Source organism: Hemicordylus capensis, chromosome 1, assembly GCF_027244095.1.
Source record: "Hemicordylus capensis ecotype Gifberg chromosome 1, rHemCap1.1.pri, whole genome shotgun sequence".
Classification (NCBI taxonomy): Eukaryota; Metazoa; Chordata; class Lepidosauria; order Squamata; family Cordylidae; genus Hemicordylus; species Hemicordylus capensis.
Window position 1 is genome coordinate 383,540,712 of NC_069657.1, and position 27,561 is coordinate 383,568,272.

The 27,561-nt window shown below is 42.9% G+C and overlaps 2 long non-coding RNA genes across 2 annotated transcripts in view; one reads left to right on the plus strand and one right to left on the minus strand.

Moving 5' to 3' along the window:
- The window catches only part of LOC128340297 (uncharacterized), a 57,276-nt gene extending 51,545 nt beyond the window's left edge, over positions 1-5,731 (minus strand). The window contains exon 1 of the long non-coding RNA XR_008313577.1: positions 5,681-5,731. This is a non-coding gene — a long non-coding RNA (uncharacterized LOC128340297). The remainder of the gene's footprint in view (positions 1-5,680) is intronic.
- An 11,939-nt stretch (positions 5,732-17,670) lies between these two features.
- Positions 17,671-26,963, plus strand: LOC128326948 (uncharacterized). Its single transcript, XR_008308357.1, has 3 exons — positions 17,671-17,745; positions 26,198-26,413; positions 26,874-26,963. It is a non-coding gene; the product is annotated as an uncharacterized LOC128326948 (long non-coding RNA).
- The last annotated feature ends 598 nt before the right edge of the window (positions 26,964-27,561 follow it).

Here is a 27,561-nt window from a genome sequence, read left to right on the forward strand (position 1 = left end):
GTTGCCAACTCCCCGCCCTGCCAAAAACCCATTAATCTGACCACCAGAAACCTAAATGAGAATAACCAGAAAAACAAATGCCACGATGAGGTGTAATGTCCTTTCCCCTTGATTTAACCAAATTAAACACACCTTAACAACTGAAACTGTAGTTGGTGGCTAAGCAATAAGCCTTTCTCCCCTTGCTAGGAGATATCAAGTGCCTTAAAATTTGATTTGCTGCTTTAAAAAGCAGAAAGAAAAGATATAACTTACAAAAAACCTGAATATAGTTTGTTATATTATATATGCACATTTTCTTTAACTTTGTAATTGATGTATTGCTGATGAAACTTGAAAAGAGGATCCCATCTGCAGAAGGAGTGCTTTACCTTGCAAGTGAATCAATATCTTGCAAGTGAATCCAGTACCACAGTTTATTTGCCATTCCATTTTGGAGAACTAATTTTAACATACTGCTTCTAATATCAAATATAGATGGTTTAAAAAAAAAAGATTACATACATATTTAGCTTTCCCCCCACAGAAGGAAAAGTGATACTGGCAGCAGGTAGATTGGCGGTGGTGGGAGGGGTGGGGGTTATGAGTATTCAGCCCCTAGGCCTCTCAGAGACTTCAAAAGGGCCTGAGGGAGGAGGAAGAAGAGGAAGCTGTTGGAAGAAGGAACCTTTAGATTCAACTCTCTATCACTAAACAAGATTGGAAAATGCTGGGTATTTGTATGATCGAGAGTATTTTTGGGGAAATATTTCGACCTTACTGAAATAGCCACGGATTTGGAGGGGGGGGAAGGAGAATGTTTGGTACTGTCCTAATAAAGCCTTTTTCTTTCAGTGCTTCATCAAAGTTAAATATTTATTTAACATTTGTATACTGCTTCATACATATGTTTTAGGGCGGTTTACATACAAGTAACATTTAAATAACTAAACTTAAATACTAATAGTAGTGCTAATTAGTAGCCCAAAATATTAATCTGTTTTTGGACAAAGCAGCACTAACAACAAATTGTTTGAGAATGCATTGTATTTTATATGAACACTAGCCTATAAACAGAAGTCTACGATGGAGGTTTATGTTTTAACATGTGCTCTTATCTCTCACACTAACGCAGATTGTTATTTGCAACTGATTGCAGTTTCAATTATATGTTAATTAGTGATTTGTCAGTAGGGTAATAATTTAGGGCTCTAATGAAACAAATTCTGATTTCTGAGATGTTATTATTGAGAATTTATAGTGCATGTAAATTAGCATTGTTCCAAACAAGTCACACATAATTGCAGGGGGGAAACAGGTGCGGTTGAGATCTCCTTTTCCGTATTTTTTTAATGCCAAATACTTTCGCCTGATGTAAGCAGTCTTGTGGCTTGAGTATGTGAAGTGCCATAGAAACATAAAAGACAGAGCATTGGCTGTAAGGGTCCTGCACCTGTGTAAGGTGTGACTATGCTGGAATCTCGATGTTCAGACTGATTAACACTATATTGGTGCTATGGGGGAGGCAGAATCAGGGGCGTAACTATAATAGAGCAAGGGGAGACAGTTGTCTGGGGGCCCACTGTCTTGGAGGGGCCCCCAGAGGCAAGTCACATGACTGCCCCCCCCAGCCACGCACCCTCCTGGGCTTCCTTTGGTTCTATTCATCCTCCAAAATTGATGTGAGTGTTAAGACCTGCAGCTACCAGAACAGCACATCTTTCTCTAGGACCATTAAATGATTTGCATTGTCCACAATTTACAAAACCTAAAAAAAAATCATTTAGGATGATGTTCTATTATGGCACATAGGAGATAGACAGACAGACAGACAGACAGACAGATATAAATTTTACTTCAGTGAGGGGGTGCATTTTAAAATCTTGTCTCTGGGCCCACTCTAGCCTTGCTACGCCCCTGGGGAGAATTATCACAGATCTCCCCTTCCTTCTGAAGCCCCTTTTGCCTCCTGAGCTACCTCCTAAAATTACTTTCCCCCTCATATTATAGAAATATCCCTGTAAAATACATTCAAGATAGTGCTAAACATACAGTATTTTTATTGTATAAGTTTATATTTATATCTGTTATATACATTTCTGGGAGTAATCACAAAGTCATGGTTAAACAATAATTTTCCTTTGCAGCTTAGAAGATAGATGCAAGGGAAAACTTCTCTGGAAAGGTGAGTCCAAAATCTAGGTGCCAGTCCAGAAAAGGGCCTGTCTATAGTCACAAGCTGCTTCACTTCTGATGGTGGGCACCCTGCAGCATGATCTTTCATGACCACTGCAGCACACAGTCAGCTTTACTGTTTATAAGAGCAGCTGATCCTTGAAACAATTAAGAACTTTAAAAGAATACCATTCTTCTGAATTTTGTAGGGTGACCAGTTAGAAACCAATGACATTTTTGTAAAGCACTGTTGTAATGTGCTTGGTGCAGCAAGCCTCAGTTGACAACCTGGATGGACATCTGCAACCACCTGCAGATGTTTACTGCCTGTAGTTCACAAATGGTTTTCAGAGGGTGCCTTGCATAAAGCCCATTGCACAGAACAGATAAGGTAAGTTTAAAAGATGTGTATGAATTAGGGATGTGCGAATCGATTTGGATACAAATCAATTTGTACCCGAATCTAGCTGATTCGGGTGATTCGGAGACAAAAACGAATCACCCCTGTGGTCCATTGGCTAGATTCGGGTACAAATCAAATCACGGCCGATTCAATTCGAATTTCAGATCTGTCCTATTAATTTACCCAGATTCCCAGCTTTCATTAAAAAAAAGAGCTAAGCTCTAGCCCTTATAGAAGTGGAGTTATGGAGCAAAATGTATGGTCACTATTTTTCAAGTGTTCAGATTCTTTGGTGTATAATAACTTTCACTCAATGAATCCTTATGAGGATTCATTACACACCTTCATTTCTTTTATTCATTTTGACTGTCTTTTAGACAGCGTCAATTGTCAACTGCCATGTGCCAACTACACCCCACTCCCACCCACAAGGCAGTGAGGTACTACTCAGTTTAAGTTAAGCCTAATGGGTAGATGCTACCACCCAAATTGCAGAGGGATTGGGCAAAGGGCTGGTTTTTGTTGAATTGTTGAAGTTTTCCATAGGAAATCATGTAGGTTTCAGCAGCCCCATAACTGCACTTGGGGGGTGCTGGGGTGGCCCAGAGTGAGTGGTGGTGTAGTGAACAGAGGGTGCCAGCCACCCCCATGGGTTTCTACCCCATGGGGTTCAGGGTTCTGTTGTTTCTGAGGTGTTCTGAGTGTTGATTCTCTGGTAGCAAATGAGATTTTCAATACAAACCATGAATCCACTCGCATTTGCTACCATAGAATCTACACTCAGACCACCTCAGAAACAACAGAGCCCTGTACCCCATGGGTTAGCAACCCCATGGGAGTGGCTGGCACCCTATGTGCACTACACCACCACTCACTCTGGGCCACCCCAGCGCCCTCCAAGTGCACTTATGGGGCTGCTGATACCTCCATTATACCTTATAGAGAAAAACCTTAAATATGAGTAAACTTCAACTATTCACCAAAAACCAGCCCTTTGCCCAATTCCTCTGCAATTTGGGTGGTAACCTCCACCCATTAGGCACTACCACCTCACCACACTCTTCCACCCCAGATCCTACTTTATGCCCCAAATCTGCCTCAAAGACACTAAACCTTCAACAATTCACCAAAAATCAGCCCTTTGTCCAATTCCTCTGCAATTTGGGTGGTAGCCTCTACCCATTAGGCACTTATCTTAAACTGAGTAGTACCTCACTGCCTTGTGGGTGGGAGTGGGGTGTAGTTGGCACATGGCAGTTGACAATTGGCACTGTCTAAAAGACAGTCAAAATTAATAGAAGAAATGAAGGTGTGTAATGAATCCTCATAAGGATTCATTGAGTGAAAGTTATTATACACCAAAGAATCCAAACACTTAAAAAACAGTGACCACACATTTTGCTCCATAACTCCACTTCTATAAGGGCTAGAGCTTAGCTTTTTATTTAAAAAATGAAAGCTGGGAATCTGGGGAAATAAATAGGACAGATCCAAAACCCGAATCGATTTGATTTGGATCAGCCGCGATTCGGATCCGAATCGAATTTGGGGTCATTCGGATGGGTCAGATTCGGATCCAAATCGAATCAGGGTTGTTTCGATTCGGTTACAAATCGAGACACAGAAAATCCGAACTGCACACCCCTAGTATGAATCATATTTTCTGATTTAATTTAAGCTTGAATCGAATTGCAAAATACTTGAAGCAATTAATCAAAACAGCAGCCACTACTGGCCATTTCAACTCATCATCTTGAATCCATTCAAATTATTTGCCCACAGGGAAACATGGGGGACATGAACCACCCCATTGTCCCCCATGCACTACAGTAATATCATTGGCTCAAGTTGCTCTCTCTCACACAACTATGACTCCCTACTTCAGCATTGCAACAGCTACCACAGCAGCACACTTAGCCAGAAAACCAAAAATAACATGCGCACTGCTAGTAATCAAAAAAGAGAACTGATGTAAAACTGCAAAATAAAGTTGTTCGCATTAACAAAAGGACACATTCCACCTGTCTGCTGAATAGAGTTACTGTATTGAAACTCATATAAAATGTGACAAACACAACAACATGTAACCAGGGGCGTAACCATAATAGGGCAAGGGGAGACAGTTGTCTGGGGGCCCACTGCCTTGGGCCCCCCCAGAGGCAAGTCACATGACTGACTCCCTCAGCCACACACCCACCCAGGCTTCCTTCCATTGTATTCATCCTTCAAAATTGATGTGAGTGTTAAGACCTGGAGCTACCAAAACAGCATGTCTTTCTCTAGTACCATTAAATAATTTGCATCATCCACAATTTACAAAATCTTTAAAAATTATTTAGGATGATGTTCTATTGTGGCACATAGGTTTTTATATATATATATATAAATTTTACTTCAGTGAGGGGGGCCCATTTTAAAATCTTGTCCCTGGGCCCACTCTAACCTTGCTATGCTCTTGCATGTAACAACCTAAGTGAACCAGCTTGTAGAGACCTGATCAACAGAATTGATGAATGGTTGTATATAACCACATGGAAATGCTAAAAACAATGACAAATTCTGTAAACAAACTAACATGTACTACAACAATGTTTACAATATGCACAAATAAACCACAAAATTGCAAAGAAACAAATCCTGTAAGAATCATACCTGTACAGATACTATTGTTTCACTTTGCAAAAGTAAACCTTTGAATTGCAGAAAACAAATCCTTTAGAACAAAACTTCTTGTAATTCCAATCTTCAGTTGAGCAGTAGCATACTCATAACAATTCCAGAAAGCAATTGCAAGTTATGTTGGAAACCATTCATGTGCTGGAACATGTGTCTTAGAACTGCAAACAAGATCCTAATAGGCTGACTTGGGATTTTACTAAGCCCACTTCAGAAACCTTCCTTCTTCAGAGGAATCCAATATCCAGGTTAATCCTTTTGAATGGACCCAATGAACTGGAGCTATATTCATACAAATCTTCATGGAGGCAACATTCTCTCCTATAGCTCTCCAGTATTTTGTAGGAATAAAGGATACATTTACTGATCTTTCAAATGGATCTCTTAAATGAATAGCCATGTTAAGCCTCACAAAATCCACCCCAACAGACACAAAATAATTCAAACCTGATTATTCCTTCTGAATAAACCCAACCAACAAATCTTCATGGAGGCAGCATTCCCTCCTATATTCTGACCTCCAAATCCTAAAGATATATGGGCTAGCACCAATGAAAGTGCTGCATGGCCAGGTGAAGCTGCTATCAATCAATTCTTAAAGGGTACAAGTTTAAGTATTTCTGCATCAGCTGTATGAGCTTAACATACTCCACAGAATCGTGACAAAGCAATTGCATTAACCCAGCAACTCTATACTTCAACACATCTGAGCACCGCCTCCAGCAACCCAAACCACTACATGCCAAACCGTACCCAAATGTTTATCCTAATGAGAACCCCATCCCCAATCACACACGCTGCCCCCCAAAATGCACAAACAGATCTCAAGATAAGGAACAATCCCACATTCCTATGCTTGCATACCTGAATTCTCTTAATGAATGAGCTCAAACACCTGTTCTAAAATATACAAGCTAACAGCAATGCATTCAGAAAATGTATGACAAGGAACTCTAAATCTTAAGGGTGACTCCCAGCTGACATCAACATGGAAAATGCCACGACAATTCTTGCTACTATGTCAGTGTGGCTAACATAAGCTCCATATACATGATTGCATAAAATACTGTAAATACATGGCCCACTTAAAGCCATATTCAATAATTACTTCAACTCCAGAAACTCTGTGCATTTCTAATTGATATGGGGTAAGTTGCTGTAAATAAAGCTGGATGTAAAAGCTGACCCTAAACAGGCTGCAAACCCACTAGATAATATGGTCCACATGGCAAAAAATAATGCCTACAAAAAGACTGACATGGAGAATTAAGCCCATGAGGTATGATCGTGTTAAGTCTATAATTGAAGGTAGATTCCACTCGCAACAACACCTGTTCAATATTCTCATGTCCAAATCTTTTAGGTCTATATTTATATATAACACTGAACCTAATGTCTTCTAAGGAATGTTGAAAATTCCTAAAGTGATCAGTGAGAGGTGCCTCCAGGACCATATGTTTTATTCTTGAATGGTGCTCCAAAATTCTTGTTCTGACTGCCCAATTACTTTTCCCCACATACATGAGTCCACATGGGCAAGTAATTAAATAAATAATATTTTTACTGCTGCAGTGGGCAAAAATTGTTGTTTTTCCATTCGACCCTCTTTGGGAATATAAAGTTCTTTAATTTCCATAGCCAAAGGGCAAGCAATGCACCGCCCATAATGGTGGAAACCCACTGGAGTCTCTAAGGGCAATGAGGTGTCACAAAAGTCTGCTTTGACTAGATGATCTTTGATGTTTTTTGTTCTCTGTGTTGGGAATTCTCTCTCTGGTAAGAGAAACCCTTTTTCAGTATAGCAGAGTGCACAGAGGCACAACACAGCAGAATTTGGTTAGGCATGCATGTATGCTGAGAGTAAAATTACTTGGAGCCAGTTCATAGTTTCAAATCAATATAAGGAGTATTTCTTAGAGAACTCCATTCTAGATAGGAAAGTGAAGAGACAGGATCTCTAATCTATCTATCTAGCTGGATGCAGATGGATTCTGCATCTCTGCACACATGGTGCAGGGGAGAGGAGCTTGCATGTTGCAAGGTAGAAGGGAGGGAAGAGAAGGGAAGAGGAAGTGGCAGGCAGGCAGACAGGAAGGAAGTCCCTGAGATTAGCAATCTACATATCAAAGGGATAGTGTCAGAGCAGTAGAGAAGGGATGACCAATTTCTTGACCCTCTAGCCCTCTGACTCACTAGTCTGTCCTCCTATGTCACTGAGACAAGAGACAGCGTATAGTCCTTCACTTCCAACACTCTGAAAGGCAAAGATAGGTGGACGTGTGCAGCCGGGAATTTCTTTGACAATACGCCATTCCTGGTGAATGATCTTTTAAATCTGAAAGCTAAGGGGTGAAAAATCTGAAGACCATATTATACAGTTTATTTTTTTATTTTGCTTTTCTTCTAATAGCAGTCCCCTTCTTTTGCAATGTGCTTTCTCACTGGCTGCATTAATCACCTGGTTTGGATAGCCCCTATCTAATAGATGCTGAGTGAGAACTTCTGCTTTTTTCTCAGTCAGACCTATAAGTAGAATTTCTTTGTAGACGTAAAAAAATGCCCATATGGGAGCCCTCTATGCAAATGATCTGGATGCCAAGAGTCAAAATGAAGTAACATATTCCTGTCAGTTGATTTACGAAAAAGTTTGGAAAAAATGGACCTGTTGTAACCAATGCAAGCATAAGTATTCAAAAACGCAATTCTCCGGGGATCTGAAGACAGACTAAACTTGATGGTTGGGTGAATTGAATTAACCCACTTATCAAACTCCGTAAATTTGCTATAATCCTTGAAAATCATGAAAGCATTTATAAAATATTATATGTTCAAAAAAAGGATTATGTTCCTGAGACAAAATTGTTAATGTCTGCTAATTCAGACATAAAAAGACAAACAAGGCTAGGAGCCGAAGTGTTGCCCACAGCAACACCCTTCTGCTGGAGGTAAAATTGTCCACTGAATCTGAAAAAACTCTCCTCCAGTGCAATGTCAGCCAATTCCATGATGAAGAAGGACAGAGGATCCGTATTGTCCCATTTGTCCAAATAGTTTTGTATTGTGATACTGGCTTCATCCAGAGGGATGTTGGAATACAATGCTGACACATCCATGGTGACCAGTATACATCCTTCAGGGACTTTAATTCCTTCTAATTTGTTAATAAAATCTTTTGTATCTTTTATTTATGATGACATTTTAGGGACAAAAGGTCTAAGGAAGGAATCAACAAAGATCGACAATGGCTCCAATAAAGAATCACAGCTGGAAACACTAGGATGACCAGGGGGAGAAAATAAGCTTTTGTGTACTTTTGGAAGAATATAAAAAACAGGAATACCTCCATAAGGCTTTATCAGAAATCTAGCAAGGGATTGCAAAATCAAACCCAAAGATACACCTTCTTCCACCACTATTCTAATCAAAAATTTAATCTAATCAGTGGGGTCACTAGAGATAGGTTTATATATAGTGGCATCCGATAGCAAATGATCAATCTCCTTTAAATAATCCTTTACTTGCATGATTACTACCGCACCCCCCTTCTCGGCTGGTTTAGTTATGATTTCCTTCTCTGATTTTAAATCACGTAGCATCTGCCAGTCCTGTTTGAAGAAATTATTTGGGCCCCCTCTACCCTTTCTCTTGTAGTCCTCCTGTAAAGCATTAATTCTGGTTTCTATCTGCTTATGAAAAATGGATATGGCTGGAACATCCAAATAAGGGTGTTCCCACCCTTATTTACATATGCAATGGCTGAGCTTGCGTAACCAACACTTTGGATTAAATTTAATCTGACACGGAACTGCTCCACTCTGAGATAATCTCCTCACACAAAGCCCGGATGAAATTTTTGGGGTGTTTACCAATCACCCTGGGGCAGTTCCATAGCCATAAGCTCAACTAGAGCAACGTTTTCAGCCACATTTTGACTGAGTACAGCTTGCTATACAGAATGCAGATTGCAGAATAGAACAGACCAGATCAGTGAGTGATGCAATTAGTCTCAAGGCCAGAAAGGGATGTCATCACAGCAATCATCAAGAAATATTACACACAAACAATGGAGCTGAGTTGCCACTGTCATTTCTCACCAGAACACCATCTCACAAACAGACTGAACCACAACTCAAGGACAGCAGGCAGGGACTCATGTTCTGCTTTTATCAAATTTAAAATTTGACTTACCCCCCCCCCCACAAAAGAAGATCCAAAAAGATCCAGAAATATCCAGCAAATCCAGATAGTTAACAGCAAGCAATAGCACAGCAAGCATATTGAAAACCACAAAATCAAAACTTCCTGCCTGCCTGCCTGCCTGCCACAGAAAGACAGGAGGACAGAGCAGTCATGGCCTGATGGACCAATGGTCTGACAGGAAACAAAGCCTATACACTTATCATGAGAAGAAACCTTCTTTCTTCTTCTCCAGCATACTTGCCTGCCTGCCTGTCTGTGTCCATAAAACACCGTGGCCTCAGATTGGTGCAGGACCCTGGTTGACAGCCTAACAAATGCATCAGGGCATCAGTCCATCATCTCATCATTGGCCATGGCAGTGGCATGCGCATGTGTGTCAGAAGTACTAACGGGCAGACTGTGACACATTTGGTTTGGGGGTTGGCCAGCTTGTGATGAACTGCCAGTGGTGTTGCAGTGGTTGGGGGTAACAATGAGTCACTCACCTTCCATGGACAGCTTGGGATAGCCCCACAGGGGGAGGCTGGCCTTTAGGAAGACCAGCTTCTGCACCATTTCAGCATCCATACACGTATCCCTGACCATGGAGAACATCCTCTCGCTCTGGATGCTGGTTGGTGGGCATGAGAGGAACTGTCCAGCAACTGTTACCAAGCCCAGCTAGACTTTTTGCCCAAAACGGGATTGGCTCCATCTCCCCGCCTGCTACCAGCTCTTGCAGGTACTGCAACACACAATGCTCAGCACTGCTGCAGGACTTGGTGGGCTCCTCCTGTACCCCTGGCAAGGTGCCAAGGAACCCCTCCACGAACCATGGGTTGGAAGTTGGAGGTGGAACAGCTGGCTCACTTTGCCCTGCCAGGGAAACCACACTGCTGGAGCAGGAAGCAGTGGTCATAGTGCTGCTGCTAGTGGTGGCCTGCGCACTAGCAGAAGGTGCTCCAGCACCGTTCTGGTTGTGCTGAAGCCTCCTCTCTTTTGCTTGTCTAACCTCTGCAACCAGGAGGTCCCTCCAACTGGGCAGCTGGGCAGGGGTGACCGCTTTGCGCTTCATCTTTGGGTCACATAGGCAGGACAAAACATGTGCTGCCTATGCACCCAAGGGTGTCCTGAGCCTATCCAACACTCCAGGCCTCAGTCGCCAAGGTGATCGATTCCTCAGTGGTCAACATGGTCTGGAGCTCACCCATCATCTCCTTGAGTAGAATGGGCAAAGCCTGGCTCAGTGCTGCTGCTTGGGCACACAAGCTGTTTGTGGCAACAAAGAACAGTGCAAGTGTCAAGAAAACCTCAGAAATGAACACCCATTCCTGGTTGGATAGATCGCACAGTTGCAAGCTACGCCTCCTTGCCAGGGTGTGGATGGTGACCTCTTGCTCTTGCAGGTCCTGAAGCGAGAGAAAGTTGGAGTTCCAGCAGGTCAGAACATCCTGCAGGATCTGATGTTCAGGTAGGTGGAGTTCAAGCTGACTCTCTTTAAGCATCTGCCTACCTTTTTTGTTGTTGTGGAAGAAAGCTGCTATCTTGCGAAACCTCTCCACAAGAGCAGCCATGGAAGCAGCAGGATGGCACCCAGTGCCTGCTATGGGCTGTCTAGTTTGGATGCAGTCTCAGAAGGGCCAAACGCATCCTGCACAATCAGGTTCAGAGTGTGCACCACACAATAGATGGACACAAACTGAACCTGCCCAGCTGGCCTAGTTATGTCTGCAGCATTGTCAGTGACCACAAACCCTTGATGAAGGTTTAGCTTCATTGAGGGTTCATGCCCAGACAGCCATTTCCCCACCAGGCGATCCATGGCCACTGACAACTCATCTGCTGTGCGGTCAGTGTCCAGCACCTGCTGCACAGCCAGCCTGTGTTTTTCTGCTTGGGATGGGCTGGCCACACCATCAGCAGCAGATGTCCCCTCGCTCTCCTGCCCCTACCAGTGTGCCAGGAGAAAGTAGTGTATCTCCCACTGTGGCTGGTCCACATATGCACAGTGAAGTGCATGCTGCTGTCTGGGGCTGCTGTACACTAGAGCTCCAACATGACCTCTCTATATGCCCAGTACATGGAAGGCACCACCTGCCGGCTGAACGTGGTGAGTGAGGGGATGTTGTAGTCAGGGGCAAGCAGTCAGAACAGCTGGCTGAAGCCAGCATTCTTTACCACCTGGAATGGCTGGTTGTCCAAAGTGATCATCTCCCCAATGGCCCTGGTGCTGAGATGAGGCTCTGGGTGACCAGACCACTTGCCCACTGACTGCACCCACCACACAGGCAACTTCCCCTGCTCGGGAGCAGGAGCAGGTGCCTTGCTGCTAACTGAGGATATAGCAGGCCTATTGCTTCCAGTAGGAGTAGGGACCCCTGGGTGATGCCATTGCAGGTGCTGCAGCATTCCTGATGTCATAAGATGCTTGGGGTCCTTCCCCCTGCTGACCTGTGTCATGCAGTGGATGCTGGCAGCATGGTGTGGGTCATCATGGCAGAGATCAAAGTGGTCCCACACTAGGCTGCTATTGGCCTGGGACTATTTTGGTGTTGGTGATACTGGGGCTGTTGATTCATTCTGGGGGCCGCCGCCACCACTCTCCATTTGAGGCTCAGAAGGTCTGGGAAGTAGAGGTACTTCCTACTTCTCCTCAGTCTCAGATGGGTGTGTCACACTTCCAGTGTAGATCGGGGAGGATGGAGAGAGCTATCTGGCTGGTCTAGCAGCCGAAGACACCTCCTCCTCTCCTGCCAGAGGAAGAAGAGCTTCTCTCCACTACTTCTACCTCAGCCACTACAGGCAGCTGAGCTGGGGAACCAGTCTAATACATAAAGGAGAGCCTGCACACAACCACATCCGTGGGGACAGGGACAACTCAGAAAGTGGGCCCCTCTCACCATCACCGACCAGGACCAGCAACATCACCTCTCCTTCTGCCTGCCACTCTGTTCCTGGCTCTGCTTTGCACCCTCCTGGACATGTTGGTGTTTTTTTTAATTTTTTAAAAATTAAGCCCTAAATCTGATGGTGGTGAGGGAAGAAATAGTGCCTTTAAAGCTGGGTATTTTTTAAAGGGGTGCATGGGGTTGGGGTGGTCTATTTATGTTGTGTGTGTGCCTCACACACAGTACTATCTATAGCACTATGGTTCACACAGAGAATCTAGGGGGGGGGACCCCAAATCAAGAAGCAGGTTTTATTTGGGCAGTGGGGCTTTTAAAAAACGGCTTCCTGTCCTACAGTCCTGCTAGTACCAAGCACACAGACAGCAGCAGCAAAGGTGCAGCTTGGGGCAGCAAAAGATGAGGGAAAATAAGTACATCACCCCAGCTATAAGCAAGAAGAAGAAAAATGCACAAAAGGGTGGGGATATTCAAAGTAGCACTCAGTTAAAGCCCCTGGGGGCTGCTGGTACAATTAAAAAAAAATTAGGGGGGAAATCACCACAGCACTTCAATTATTAAAGCCACTGGGGCTGGTTACAAGCAATATTAAGAAATTTGAATACAAAACCCAGCCCCCCCCCACCAGTCTCTGCTCTCAGTGCTGTTGCTGCAGTCTCTCTCTGATTATCCTTCTCTCCTGAGGCTCAAATGGCTCTGTCTTTCTGCCTACATTAACAGGCCCTTAAATAAATTTTGAAAATCCCTCCTTTGACCTTCCCCCCTCTGCTCACTCCCTGCAGCCAATGGGGGCACAGTTGCCCCTGAAAACACTTGATTTGAATGATAATAAGCCAACCAAGTAGGAAGGAGATCTCAAGTCAATTGGAAGCCAGTGCCAGTAAACCAATCAGCAAGGAAAAACTGTGTTCCAAAATGGCACTCACCAGTTGAATCAATCAAATTTATTCAAGCTTGAATAGATTCAAATGATTTGAGTGGCTAGCACTATTTTGGAGGGCAGTTCTTTCCTTGCTGATTGGCAATCATAAAGGGAAAATCAGCCCCCCAAAATTGCACTTGTCTCTTGAATCAATTTAGGCAATTTGAGCTCAAATCAGGCCCTTTATTTTAGGGGCAATTTGATTCAAGTTCTATTCACTCAAATCACCGCAATTTGAGCTTGAATTGATTTGACTCAAATCGATTTGCACATTTCTAGTAAGTTAGGATACTGCAGTACCGAGTTGTACCATTTTCACAATTATTGCAAACTAGCAATAATTTAAAAATCCATAAATAATATCAATGCATTTACTAAGTAACAAAGCATATATATAAAACCAATGCTCAATAAGCATTAGAACAGTTAAATTGCCAAAGTATTTTATTCTTATTGTCAGCTTCAGCGTCTTCAATTGAAAAAAAGGCTTCCATCATTAAAACACAATAGCAATAGCACTTACATTTATATACCGCTCTATAGCCGGAGCTCTCTAAGTGGTTTACAATGATTTTAGCATATTGCCCCCCAACATTCTGGGTACTCATTTTACTGACCTCGGAAGGATGGAAGGCTGAGTCAACCTTGAGCCCCTGGTCAGGATCGAACTTGTAACCTTCTGGTTACAGGGCGGCAGTTTTTTTTACCACTGCACCACCAGGGGCTCTTTTATTTATAATGACAAATTAACGTTTGTCATTAAAACAAAACAGTTCATGGGTTCAGTTAGGGCAGATGGTAAGTATTCAAATAAACTGATCATACATTAGGGTTGTGCATCTCATTGAATTACTTTAGAGGTGATGCGAGCTCTGTTGGGTATTTTTCATCAGAAGAATTCAGATGATTAGTGTCTCCGATATGGGGGGGGGGGGGAATCTGATACAGTACTGGATTGCATCAAATAAAATTGGAGGGTGAATGGGTGCGTACTTTTAATAAAGATCTGGCTTCTTAAAATAAGCTAGCCAGTGGTGATCATGGTCTTTCAGATTGCCACTTTTCCTTTCCTGGTCTCGTCTTAGAATGCATCAGGAAAAGATGGAACATCACAATGTTGTTTCTTTTCCCTGGTGCAACAAAGGGGTGGTGGTGGTGGTAGTGGGTGGGATGGCCATGCCCTATAGTAATAGGGTGTAGCTATTTTCCTCCCAGTAATGCACCAGAAAAATGTTGCATCATTCTTGTTGTGCATTCTAGAGTGAAACCAGGGAAGGAAGGGCAACAATTTGAACTACGGTGGTTGCCACTAGCTGATATCTTCAGTGAAGCTGGCTGTTCATTAAAAGGTAAGCCCTGACTCAATCTGCTTCATAGAGCCAGTACTGATGATCAGCTCAGTCTGATCCAGGCCATTCCTTGAATCGTGTGCCCAATGCAAGAATGGCCTGGATCAGGATCAGGCTGATGATTTGACCCTTACACAGCCCTGTAGAACCTATTATTTTGTTTTCTTCAGCACACCATATATTGATTTAACTAATTCCACAAGCTGGCAGAATCTATCTATCTATCTATCTATCTATCTATCTATCTATCTATCTATCTATCTGCTCTGAACATACAATATTTATTGTATATGTCTATATTTCTATCTTTTAAATAAGCCCATGGGGTAAACATGTATAAATTACAGTCCACCTACTCATGACCTTCATCTGTCTGTTTTATCTTCCTACTACTGCTTAGCGATGGGCTCACTGTCTTTGGCTCAGTTCGGAATAAGCTTGGTATTTATGAGCTTTCTTGGTGTGTGTTTAGAGGTTGAAAAGCTCATCTGTTACTGAAAGTTCTTTCTCAGTTTGTCGTGTTAGCACATGTGTGCTGATGCTGCTATGCACATATGTACAAAATAAAATATTTTATTTTATTTACCTTGGAAATGGGAGTTTGATTCATGAGCAATGGCTGAGCAGTGCTTGGAAATTCACCCTACCAAGCACATTCTCTCAAAAACAATTCAGATAATTGACCCAAAGAAAGAGCAGGGGTGCAAATCCCCCCTCAAGCATTTGAGGAGTTTCCCCTCATTTTACTGAACTTCACCTTGCCAAGCCGAACCCATATCTTCAATCCTCAAAACATATTCTCCCCCAACCCTGTGCCTGAGCACTGATGTGAGCAGAGTTTGCCCATCCACAAAAGATCCTGATTCAGTTGAACATGATGAACATGGCCAGTATGCAAATGGTATGGACAAGCTATGCTTTCAAATAACTAATGTGTACATCTGAATCCATGAAGTTGTGTTGATTGTGATATTGATTGTGATAAGATATTGCTTACTACTTGAAATGAAAATGGGCAATGTTATTGGTGGTGATTACATTTTGGTCTGTGTTCACAGCAAGCTACTCACATGACTCATGTACCACAAGCACATTTTACCCATTTGAAAAATACAGGCAGTCATAAATTATCACTGATTGAGTAGCACTTTCCCCTCAATAAATGCTGTATTCTTTACCAAAATCTGTTGGAAGTGAAGGACTATGCGCTGTCTCTTGTCGCAATGAATAGGAGGACAGAATAGTGAGTCAGAGGGCTAGAGGATCAAGACATTGGTCATCCCTTCTCTACCACTCTGACACTATCCCTTTGATATGTAGATTGCTAATCTCAGGGACTTCCTTCCTGCCACTTCCTCTTCCCCTTCCCCTTCCCTTCCTTCTCCCTTGCAACTTGCAAGCTCCTCTCTCCCTGCACCATGTGTGCAGAGATGCAGAATCCATCTGCATCCAGCTAGATAGATAGATTAGAGATCCTATCTCTTCACTTTCCTATCTAGAATGGAGTTCTATAATGAATACTCCTTATATTGATTTGAAACTATGAACTGGCTCCAAGTAATTTTACTCTCAGCATACATGCATGCCTAACCAAATTCTGCTGTGTTGTGCCTCTGTGCACTCTGCTATTATGAAAAAGGGTTTCTCTTACCAGAGAGAATTCCCAACAATATCCTCACTTGCTTATGGGATTTTAAAAAAAATAGTTGTGTTCGAGTCTCCTCAAAGGTAGTACCTAGTTTGTTTAAATTCCAAACCTATGCTTTTTTGAATGTGTAGATTTACTGGTCACTGTTATCTCTATTTCTCACCCTCATCCTTGGCATTCCCAGTAAAAAGTGATACATTGCTCAAGTAACTGAAGTAGAAGTAAAATATACAGTCCATTATTGTACTAATAGTCCAGAGGGGTAATACAGTGCTGCTGCCATCAATAATAGGAGACTGTTATTGTTATGTGTTAAAGCAATGCTAAAAGTCCTTTTTTCTTTGCTACATTTATATTTATATTTATCTATTTTCTTTCTTGCTATCTAATACTTACTATGCAGTGATCAGAACATAATAAGAAACAGACTATAGTACAAGTGCCCCACTGTTTTTGTTTAATTTTCTTACCAGGGAAGAAATGAAATGAAGTACTATAAAACACAGTAGTATGTCTCCTGATACTCCATGGCAAACTTCTTGTTTTCCTTACTCAACTCGGTCTGAGAAAGTGAACGTCTTTATTTTATACTTAAACATTATTGCATGGGCTACCTTTCCCCTACAGGTGTTAATAATGGGCACTATTCAGTCAGATGTCTGCAACTCCATTAGTAAATGTGTCCAGGGTACCAACTAATCCTGTATTTTGGAATGACTTCAAGGTCCAAGAACATGGACAAGGTGCTTAGAGGAATTTGCCCCCCTCCATCTACTTGACTCAGCACATTAAACAAGGCAGGGCTGACTTCTTGGTCCAAGAGATGATCAACATCTCCTTGAAAGAGGGGGTAGTTCCAGCAGCCTTGAAAAAGATTATTTTGAGGCCTCACTTTAAAAAGCCTTCTATGGATCTGCAGGATTATCCCAGCTATCAGCCAGGAATATGAGAATGCATGACAGCAATATGCAAATGGGGATGTGTACAGAACTGGCCTGGCTGGTTTGGTTCGAATCCAAATTGGATTTGGATTGACCCAGCCCAGTTTGGTTTGACTGCTGGACCAGTTTGAACTGGTTCGTGGAACAGTTTGGGGGTCCACTTGTAAAGGTGAATCTGATGAGGATTCCCCTTTATGAGTAAAGGAGTAGAGGTCTTCCTAGACCTAGAGGGTACAGGAAGGAGTCAGGGCTAGTTACTTTCAGTGGCAGCAGAGATAGCAGTAGGGACAGCGGCATCTCCCTCTATCCCCGCCAGCCTTCTCCAGATTATCCCAGGCCAGCTGCAGCCTGATTCAGGCCTTTTCCAGCCCAGTTCAAGCCTACACACACACAGAGGCCATTTTAGTGATGGAGGCCATTTACATCACAATGCAAATTTGCATGGTGATGCAAATGGCCTCTGCACATGTGTGGAGGTAACTAAACCAGCCTGGGCTACTCTGTAGGAGGCTGGTGGATGTGGGAGGAGCCACCACTGCCCCTGCCACTACAATGCTGCCACTGAAAGTAAGTAGCCCTGACCTCTTCCTACCCTCTAGGTCTAGGAAGCCCCCCTGCCCCTTTACTCCTGTGTCATCCAGAGCACTGGGAGCCCTCTGCTCCTGGCTGCTCCAGGCCTGGATAGCTCACCTTTTCTACCTGGCTTTTGACCAAGGTAGAATGAGCCAATAGTTTGTTCTACCTCCTCAGGTGATTATGTGTGTGATTGCTGCTGAGTAGCTGGGCTCCCCCCCCCCCCAGCCCGCCACCATTTTGGGCAGTAAGCCAGGGGTATGGAGTGGCCATGCTGAGCAGAGCAGCCACTCTGCTGAGATCAGCTGCTCTGTGACTCATGCAGGGTACCCTGGGATGTGGGAGGACTTCCTCCTCCTGATCCCAGCTTGGGACCCTACCATGGCCCTGCTCGTGTGGGCATGCAGCAGATCCTGAAACAGCTGTTGCTGCTCATTTGGGGGGAAGGCCTACTTTTTCCAAAAGCCCTCTTTGGAAGGCTGTGAGAACAATCTCTCCATCTCGCAAACAACAAACCCTAGAGTTTCAATAAAGAAATATCATTATTCATGTAGAGTTGTGGAGAGTGAGTGTGTCAGACAAATCTTTGAGAAAGCTAAATTTCAAAAATTGTTAAATGTTTAACTTAAAATTGAAATTAACTATTTTGAACTAGTTACAGTTAAAGGTTGACAGTTGAACATTTTAAGTGGTTAACTTAAAAAGTTAACAATTTCTTTAACTATTTAACCTTATAACTAGTTAACTCCCATGTTTGTAAAAGAGTAATGTTGGTGATGAGTTCTTCCTTCTCCAGTTCTTTGTAATTAATGAACAGGCTGTAAGTGAGCTATTGGTGTGGAGCTCTTAAGGAAGCAGCACTGTGTGGTGTTTGCAAAAACTTGCTGTTCTGATACCAAGCAACATATTCATAAGGAATGTAAAAGCTTGTTCCAATGTGATTTGGTATGTTTTCATTGTGAATTTCCTGCTGTCTCTCATAAGGAAGCTTTTCAAATGCATTCATTGAGATTTCCCTGCAATCAAGAGAGCAGCATGCTATTGGTTTCATGTTATTTGTCTCTTTCATTCCCATGTGGAGCTGACATATTCACACGAAATCACATGGTCTTCATGATTCTTCACTAATGGCAAGGATTTTGAATAGGAGTTCTCCAATTTCGTTCCAGTGAGCCTTCCTGAACCAGGGGGTGGGGGGATGACACACATATAGTCAAGCATTTTTGCAAAGCCAAGCCAAGCCAAGCCACCACTTTTGCTCCTGCAGCAGTACCATACAATAGCACACTTACATCTATAGTAACAACGGCTGTTATAAGCATCAGCCAACAAGCCTTCAGCTTGTTGAAACTGCAGATACAATCCTGCGCTTACCTTAAGTGAAGGCCAAGGATTTCTTAGAAGAGCTTGCCTGAAAGAGGACTAGCCTACATGGCTCAGCCTTCCTTTCCTGAAAAGGGATACCTATTAGCTGCAATGACAAAACTGAACTACTGCCTCCCTCACAGCTTCGTAGGACTTGAGTGTAAGCTGAGTTTTAGACATAGTCAACCATGAAACCCCAAATTTATCAAATTTAATCGACTCCTTTGCAGGGGGTAGGATGTATAGACCTTTGGGAAGTGGGGGTGCAAAGGAAGGGATTTGAGGGTGAGCTGTAAGTGAAGGGCGGTGGTGGGGGAGTTGTGATTATCACAGCTTGTTTGGAAACATCTGATACTTGATGTGATCCCAGTTGTATTAATATAACTGGGACAATGTGCATGCACAGGAGTCACCATTGGAAGACTTTCCAAGCTCTGAGCGATGCTCTAGCTCCCCCCACCCCAATGCTTGTGCACATCCATTAGGGGTGGTAGTTAAGAGTGTCATTGGGTCCAGTTTCTTTCCAGCTGCCACCTCAGCAGCATTGGGAAGTGAAAGTTCCAGTTCTTGAGATTTTTACAATTAAGGACCCATGACAGAAAAAGACAAAATAGTTGGTTAGACTACCAGCATTTATTGCCAGAGCATATTTTGTACGTAGAGGCATATCTACGGAAAATACCGCCTGTGGCAAGCAGTGAAATTGCGACCCTGTCCAAACATCTGACACCCATCTTTCATATAAATTTACCATAATATCAGCTCAAAAATACAAGTCAAGCTCATTAATCTTTTAATTAACAAATTATGGCACTACATGAAAATTAAAACTGCACCTTCCTTGCTTTCACTGATGCACATTTCTGATATGTCAATCTATCAATCTTTATTACAGTCATAGGCCAGCATAAAGTGTAAGTGTGATTACATATTAAAAGTGAGAGTAGTTAAAAAGTACACAGAGGTGATTACAGATGTTACGGTACTTAAGGTACATAATAAAAGTAAAAATACTAAAAATGGTAGAAAGAACACCAGAAGCATAAGGGCACAAAAAGCCTGAAAAGTAATAAAAGGCATAAAAGTGCATAAAAGGCATAAAAATGGATGGGGGGCATAAAAATGGATGGGGGGCATAAAAATGGATGTGAAAATATTACAGGCAAAAATACATAAAAGCCTGGATAACAGCCAGACTCTAAGGCTATAAGGGGCAGTAAAAGGTGGGGCGGGGAGAAACTTAAGTCTTTCTATTGAATCAGTATTGAGTGTGCAAGTGTAAAGTCCACCAAGTCATCGAGGGTCAGATTAAGGCTGATAGGACTCACTGCCTATCATCAGCTGACGAATGCTGTTTGCAGCCACACAGATCCTGGCAACACTGCATGTGATGGCAGGGTTTCTGATATGACTTCGTTTGGAGAATGAGATCTTGGCTTACATTCAGAGCAAGGAAGTGCCAGTGCAATGAGACAGACAGACTAACGGCACTCCCAGGATAACTCCACTGGTGCACTGGGGAAGGGGCAATTTTTAACAAACTCCTTCCGCAGGAAGCTCTCTGTGCCACCTGAACATATGTCCCTGAGGGTTGTGCAGCCCCTAGGAACATATTTTCAGGGGGTACAGAGGGCATCCTGGGGAAGGAGAGATCATCTAAGATTGCCCCTTCCCCATTGCACTTGTGCAGTTAATCTGGAAATGCTGTTAGTCTGTTCCATAGCTGCCCTGGTGTGTCCTTGCTCAGAATGTCAGCCCTTGTTTTTAGGACAGGAAACATTCCGGTTAAGAAAATCAGTGGTGGCTAGTGTCCCCAAAAAGTGTAAATGCTCCAAACTCTATCCACTTGACCTGCACAATTCTCTCCACCTAAGTTTCTTCCTGACTCATGGTGGATTTTTCAAGGCTGAAGCAATGGTGGAAAATTCCTATATGGTAGGGAACATGGCAGGATTCTTCAAGTTCTTATTGATTTATGTCCATTAGGAGATGCTTCTGTATTTTAAAATAACTCTGCCTATTCAGCTTACACATTTCTTATTCAATTCATGGACACTAACATGGGGTGGGGATGAACAGAGTGTGTCTGTGTGACAGCTTTACAATATTATTCTCGCTTTTGTGACATGTCCCAAGAAGCAAAAGCCAAGTGAGAGTTTCATTGCTTACTCACCAGGAGGTGCTAAAGGGGTCTCTTCTTTCCATAGTTTTTGCCCAGGGCTTGAACCGCTCAATGCCCTGAGTCGCTTCTGCTCACAGTTTCTCAGGCTCCTCGACCAACACCTTGAAAGTCGCCTCATAGTCACCTCCTCCAGCGGCAGCTAGCCATGAAGAGAAAGAGCTTGCACTAAGGAGCCGGAACCATGGTGGGTGCAGAAAGTGCGCCTCAGCGAGCACCCTGTAGTGCTGGCCAGTGTGCCTGGCTGCCACATTAAAGTCCCAGCTGATGCAGCTTCAGCGCAAAACTTTTTGCAGCAAGGCTGTGCTGCCCTGGACCCTCATGTTCCTTGGATGACCCTTGTCCCTGGCTGGCCCTCACCCGCATAATAGTTGTTAGAGGAGGGGGTAGTGAAAGGCAAGACCTCCCCCTCGAGCAAACTGAAATGCACCCATTGAGCAAAAGTCACTAGCAAGAGCCAAGCTGCATCCTGAGCAAAGAAGCCATGCTTGTTCATTCAAGGCACTTTATTTTGCAAACTGGTTTGTGGAGGCTCCTGTCCAGGCTTTGCTTCTGGCTCCCAAGCCCTAGCCCTGTGCTCTGAGTCACCTGGCAGCATGCTTCTGTCGCTGGAAGCAGAGGCACCCCCCTTCAAGAGGTGCCCAGAGCACGTGCCATACCTGCCACACCCTAGATACGCCTCTGAATGTATAGGAGTAAAAAGAAAACTATCAAATGGTGCGGGGAATGTATGGCAAAGTGACCTACCTCAGACAGACCAAACCTTGTCTACTGTGTCTTTGTGAGGAACATAAAACGAGTGCATGTAAAGTCTCCCGGTCATTTTCCAAACAAACCTGCAAGAATAGAGCATTATGACTTAAAGATGCCTTATACAATTTGACTTTATGCCCCTTGACATTGATGGCCTCAATGGCTACTTTGACTTCAGTGCCTGCCATGCACCCAGTCAAGACTATGGAAGCTTTACTGTGACTGCACAGTCAGTCTCAACAATGAGTACTTCAGTGTTGAAGTTACTCTTGTCAACGACCAAAGCAGGCAATGATGGAAGTAAAAAAAGAAGGTGAAAAAGAGAGCTCATGAGGACATCACCACAATGAAAGTAAAGAAAAAGAAATAATGGTCCTTAACATCACTTTTGACACTGCCCACTTTGCTGCTTCTACATTACCAACAGTCCCAACCTCTGCACCTGGCCAATCAGTTACAACCACCTTTACTATCATTTTGCCTTCAACGAAGACATTGACTTTGGCTTTAACACCAACTTCAACCAAATCCTTACCACCAACATCGACAGCTAACAACTTCAATTGTAGTGACTACTCAGTCTGGGCTACCACTGTTGGAGACCTTAGCAATAGGCAAGGACATTCCCATCTGTCTCAATATGCTTTGTAAGCCCTCCCCTCAATGTTGAGCAGGGATTACATGCAATCCCCTTTACTATCCTCTGGATGGAGCAAAACAAGGCCTTTGATGCCTTACCACAGGCATCCCCAAACTGCGGCCCTCCAGATGTTGCTGAACTACAACTCCCAGCATCCTTAGACACAATTTTTTGTGGCTGGGTATGCTGGAAGTTGTAGTTCAGCAACATCTGGAGGGCCGCAGTTTGGGGATGCCTGCCTTACCATCACAACCATGGATACCCACCTCCCAGATTCTGCTCCTAGTAGATCACTATCCAATGTGGAAACAAATGACATGAGACAAGTGGGTACTTTCAGTTGTCAAGGACAGTGATGTGACAGAATTTCATAAAGTTAGTGACACGCTTAGAAAAGGATACCATAGAGGTAGTTTCCCCCAAATCAACAAATGGTATGTGTGTGTGTGTGGGGGGGTTCTACTCAAGGTATTTTCAGATACCTTAAAAAGATGGGGGTATCCAACCCATTCTACACTTCATCACTCTGAATGACTTTATCCAAACAACAAAATTCAGGATGATTGCAATACAAGCCATACTACCCCTACTAAAAGGGAGCAGCCATAGACATGAAAGATGCCACAATAACATTTGCAGCCATAGACATGAAAGACGCATACTTCCACCTAAGGATATGCCCAGATAATAGTAAATACATCAGATTCACTGTGCGGGACAACATATACCAATACAAATTACTGCCCTTTGGGATCACTCTGTAAAGACAATACTGAGCTAGATAGATCAATGGTCTTACTCAGTATATGGCAGCTTCCTATGTTCCTATGATCTCTACCACACCAAGGGTATTCACCAAATGCATGGCTGTCATAGTTGCCTATCTACAAGGACAAGGCATGCACCTGTTTCTATTCCTGGACAATTAGTTGCGGATGGTACATTCACCTGCACAACTTCTACAGGACTTGATGGGTATGCTAGCACTAATGGACAATTTGGGGATAAGAATAAACCACAAAAAGATGCAATCCACAAGAACTATACTATGTATAGGTTCAGTTCTAGTCACAGATCAATAGAAAGCTTTCCTGTCAGAGGAGAGAATCTCCAAGATAAAACAGCATGTAAACCTGGCCTTCCAGAATCCAGAATGAATGGCCAGACAGATCCAGATTTTACTAGGACCCGTGGCCTTCTGCACAGCAGTAACAGAACATGCAAAGTTGAGAATGCACCCCTTGCATTCTCAAAAATTTGCAAAGTTTTAAAAAGTATTCAATTTTCAAAGGGATCAATCACAAAATTTGACCATCTCAATGAAAGTGAAAAAAATCCCTCCTGTGGTGGAAGGATGACATGAACTTTACCACAGGCATACTTTTCCAACCCAGATTCCCAGATATTATAGTAACATGAGATGCCTCACAAAAAGGCTGGGGAAAACATTGTCAGACCCACAAGGTGAGTGGGAAATGGACAAATCCTTATATTAACATTTTGGAACTACTAGCATCTTTCCTTGGGCTCAAGGCTTTCCAGTCAATGATACAGGGTGAAACAGTGCAGATAGTGATGAACAATACTACTTCAATAGCCAATGAAAACAACCAAGCCTATCTCTCAACCTTTATGCAGTCTTGCCATCCAGTATTGGAACTGATGCATAGACCACAAGGTTCACCCCACTGCAATACATATCAAGGGGATGGAGAATGGGGAAACCAATCTCTTGAGCAGAGATGTGACACATTCCAGCACACACACACGGAACATCCACCCCAAATATCTACAGACAATATTCACACATAGGGTATTCCACAGACAAACTTATTCACATTTCCAGAGAACAAGAAATGTGATCAATAATGCACCAGAGCAGATATGGGAAAGACTGCCAAGGGGATGCATTTATGATGACATGGGACAAGGCATACTACTACATATACCCACCGATACCACTCATCACAAGAGTAATAAACAAGATCATATACCACAATATGGATTGCAGCTTGATCATACCAAGATGGCAAAGACAAATGTGGTACCCAACACTACTGAGAATATCACAGGGCAGAATGCAAACATTATCCCTACAAGCAGACCTCCTCTCCATGGCAGAAGGCAAGATTCTTCATCCAGAAGTGAACACACTAAAACTGACAGCATGGAGAATCATGGGAACTCTGCAAGTGTAGAATTACTAGAACAAATTCTATTCAATGAAAAGAAACCCTCAACAAGAAAGACTCATGATGCAAAATGGAAAAGGTTTGAAACCTATGCAAACTACATATCCATCAAATCAAACACATTAGTAACACAAATATTGACTTACCTGTCAGTGGATTAAAGCTAGGTGGGTTGCCAAATTTCTCATTAGGGTTCACTTGGCCACAATCTTCAGCTGTCATGTAGGTTTGGATTATGGGACTGTATTCTCACATCCATGGTGCAAAATGTTTCTAAAGGGATTAGAAAATACGTACCCATCTATTAAAAAAGCCAATTTGACAATGGATTTTATCAGTAGTTCTGACAGGTTAAAGAGACTGCCCAATTGAACTTTTGGCCACAACATCACTGAAATTTCTGTCACTAAAAGCAGCATTTTTAATCACAGTGTCCACAGCTAGGAGAGTAATTGAGCTGTAGATTTTTTAGAGTTGATGTTCCTTATGTATGCTTCTGTTTTATAGCTGCTTCCCTCATACACACAAGTAAATCTTATGTAAATTAATTAAAGGTTTATTCAGCAACAATTTTATTTTCTCCTTCTCCTTTCCCTCCCTTTTCCTTTCTGTCAGGATACTGACAGAAAGAGAAATGACTCTTTGCCAAAATACATCAAAGCATATTCCACACATGCTGAAGGTTCTTCAGCAGTGAATTTATCAGGTTTCTTAATAGAAGAAATTCGCAAAGCAGCGACTTGGTCTTCTGATCATTCATTCATTAGACATTACACCTTAGATTACACATTACACCTGAGATCTACATCAGATGCATCATTTGGTAGTAAAGGTAAAGTGTGCCATAAAGTTTATTTTGACCCCTGGCGCCCACAGAGCCCTGTGGTAGGAGGGGTTTATCATTGACTCCTCCCACACAGTCAATGAAGCCTTTCAGCATCTTCCTATATCGCTGCTGCTCAATATAAGTATTTCCCATGGTCTGAGAAACATACCAGTGGGAATTCTAACCGGCAACCTTCTGCTTGTTAGTCGAGCGTTTACCTACTGCACCACTTAAGCTGACCTATCATTTGGTAGAGGAGTACTTAAATAAATTTTACAATCAACCTGTAAGGTAAGCAATAACCTGTACCCACCACCTATAAGAGGAGCTTTGTGAATATGACTGGGATCACATAAAGGATAAACAGGTTGCTTACCTGTAACTAATTATCCTTGAGTGATCCAGGAGTATTCACATGACCCACCCAACCTCCCCGCTACAGAGAGGAAAGGGATGCATGTGTCACACACTCTAATAATTTCTTTTTCTAGTTCCACAGAAGATGATCGCTTAGCAAATTTGGCCGTCATCCAGGAACTGGACCCAGCCACGCTCTGACCTCCATTCCTAATGGACGCGCCCAGGCAAAGGACAGAGCTAGAGCATTATGCAGAGCTCAGAAAGTTTCCTGATGGCGACAGCTGCACATGTGCATCGTCCCAGTTGTGTGAATAGTCCTGGATCACTTCAAGGATAATCAGTTACAGGTAAGCAACATGGTTCCCCCTCCCCCTCCATCTTTTATGCAGTACAGCCATCTTCACACAGTGCTGTGCACTTCCAGTGTGGGGAAAGGGCTCCTTTCTGGGAAGTAAAGTCCCATACTGCCCCAGCAGCAGCAGCAGGAACAGTGTGTGGGACACGGTGGAAAGTGTGCACAGGGAGCTACTGCCTATCACTGCCTTTTATCTCCATGGAGGATAACAATGGACTCAGTCCTTTGATACTTCTGGTATTTACTTTCCATGGGATGAAAACAGAATTCAAAGGGTTTCTGAGGATGGAAGGAGAAAAGAGTAATGTATGGTAAAAAGCTGCTTTATTACTTTTGGTCATATATCTAGAAATTGTTCATTCTAATCCCTAGTGCTTTTTGTGTTGCTATTAGCATAAGAGATTATACTTGCAGAGCTGTTGACCACATCTTGATTTATTCTCCTCCACCAGTGTTACATTCCGAGCAAGGGATCAGTCTGATGTTTACAGGTGACCTCAAAATCCAATCCCTTGCCAATGATTGGAGCATGGGTGACTGGCAGAAAAGAGGATGTGCAAGGGAAAAACTGGGCAGTAATTAAACTTACCACTTCCATCATTCTTTGGATAGGGTTTGTGTCGTATCCATCATACATTAACAATACCTGAACTCTTGTTTGGTAGCTAATAACTTTTTCATGTTTAATGTCAGAATCTGGTGCAACACAGATTTTTTTCATATGGGTAGAATCTTAGTCAATACAGTGGCTGCATCTTCAATCTAGATTGTTTTGTGTGTGGTGGTAAAATCTCCGAAATTGATTGACTGAACTGTTTTGATGGCACAGAATGTTCCTGAAGTAAAGGGCATAGGCTCCAGAGACTGGGATCTCTGGTAAAAGAGGGTGAGAAGAAGAAGGAACGATCTCTAAGTGGGCGGGATCTTGGGGGCACTGAGGTGAAAGGCGGGGTGCAGAGTTGGAAGCTTTCTTCCCAGAGCCAAGAGATGTTCATTGGGAAAAATATTCATCAGGATGTGGTAAAGAAGGGAGTACCCTCTCTCCATACACCATGGGCCTGATCCTTATTGAGGCCTTTTGTGGCTGCTGTTTAACTTTATGGTAAGAGATACAGAAGTTCTAATAACATATTTAGTGTT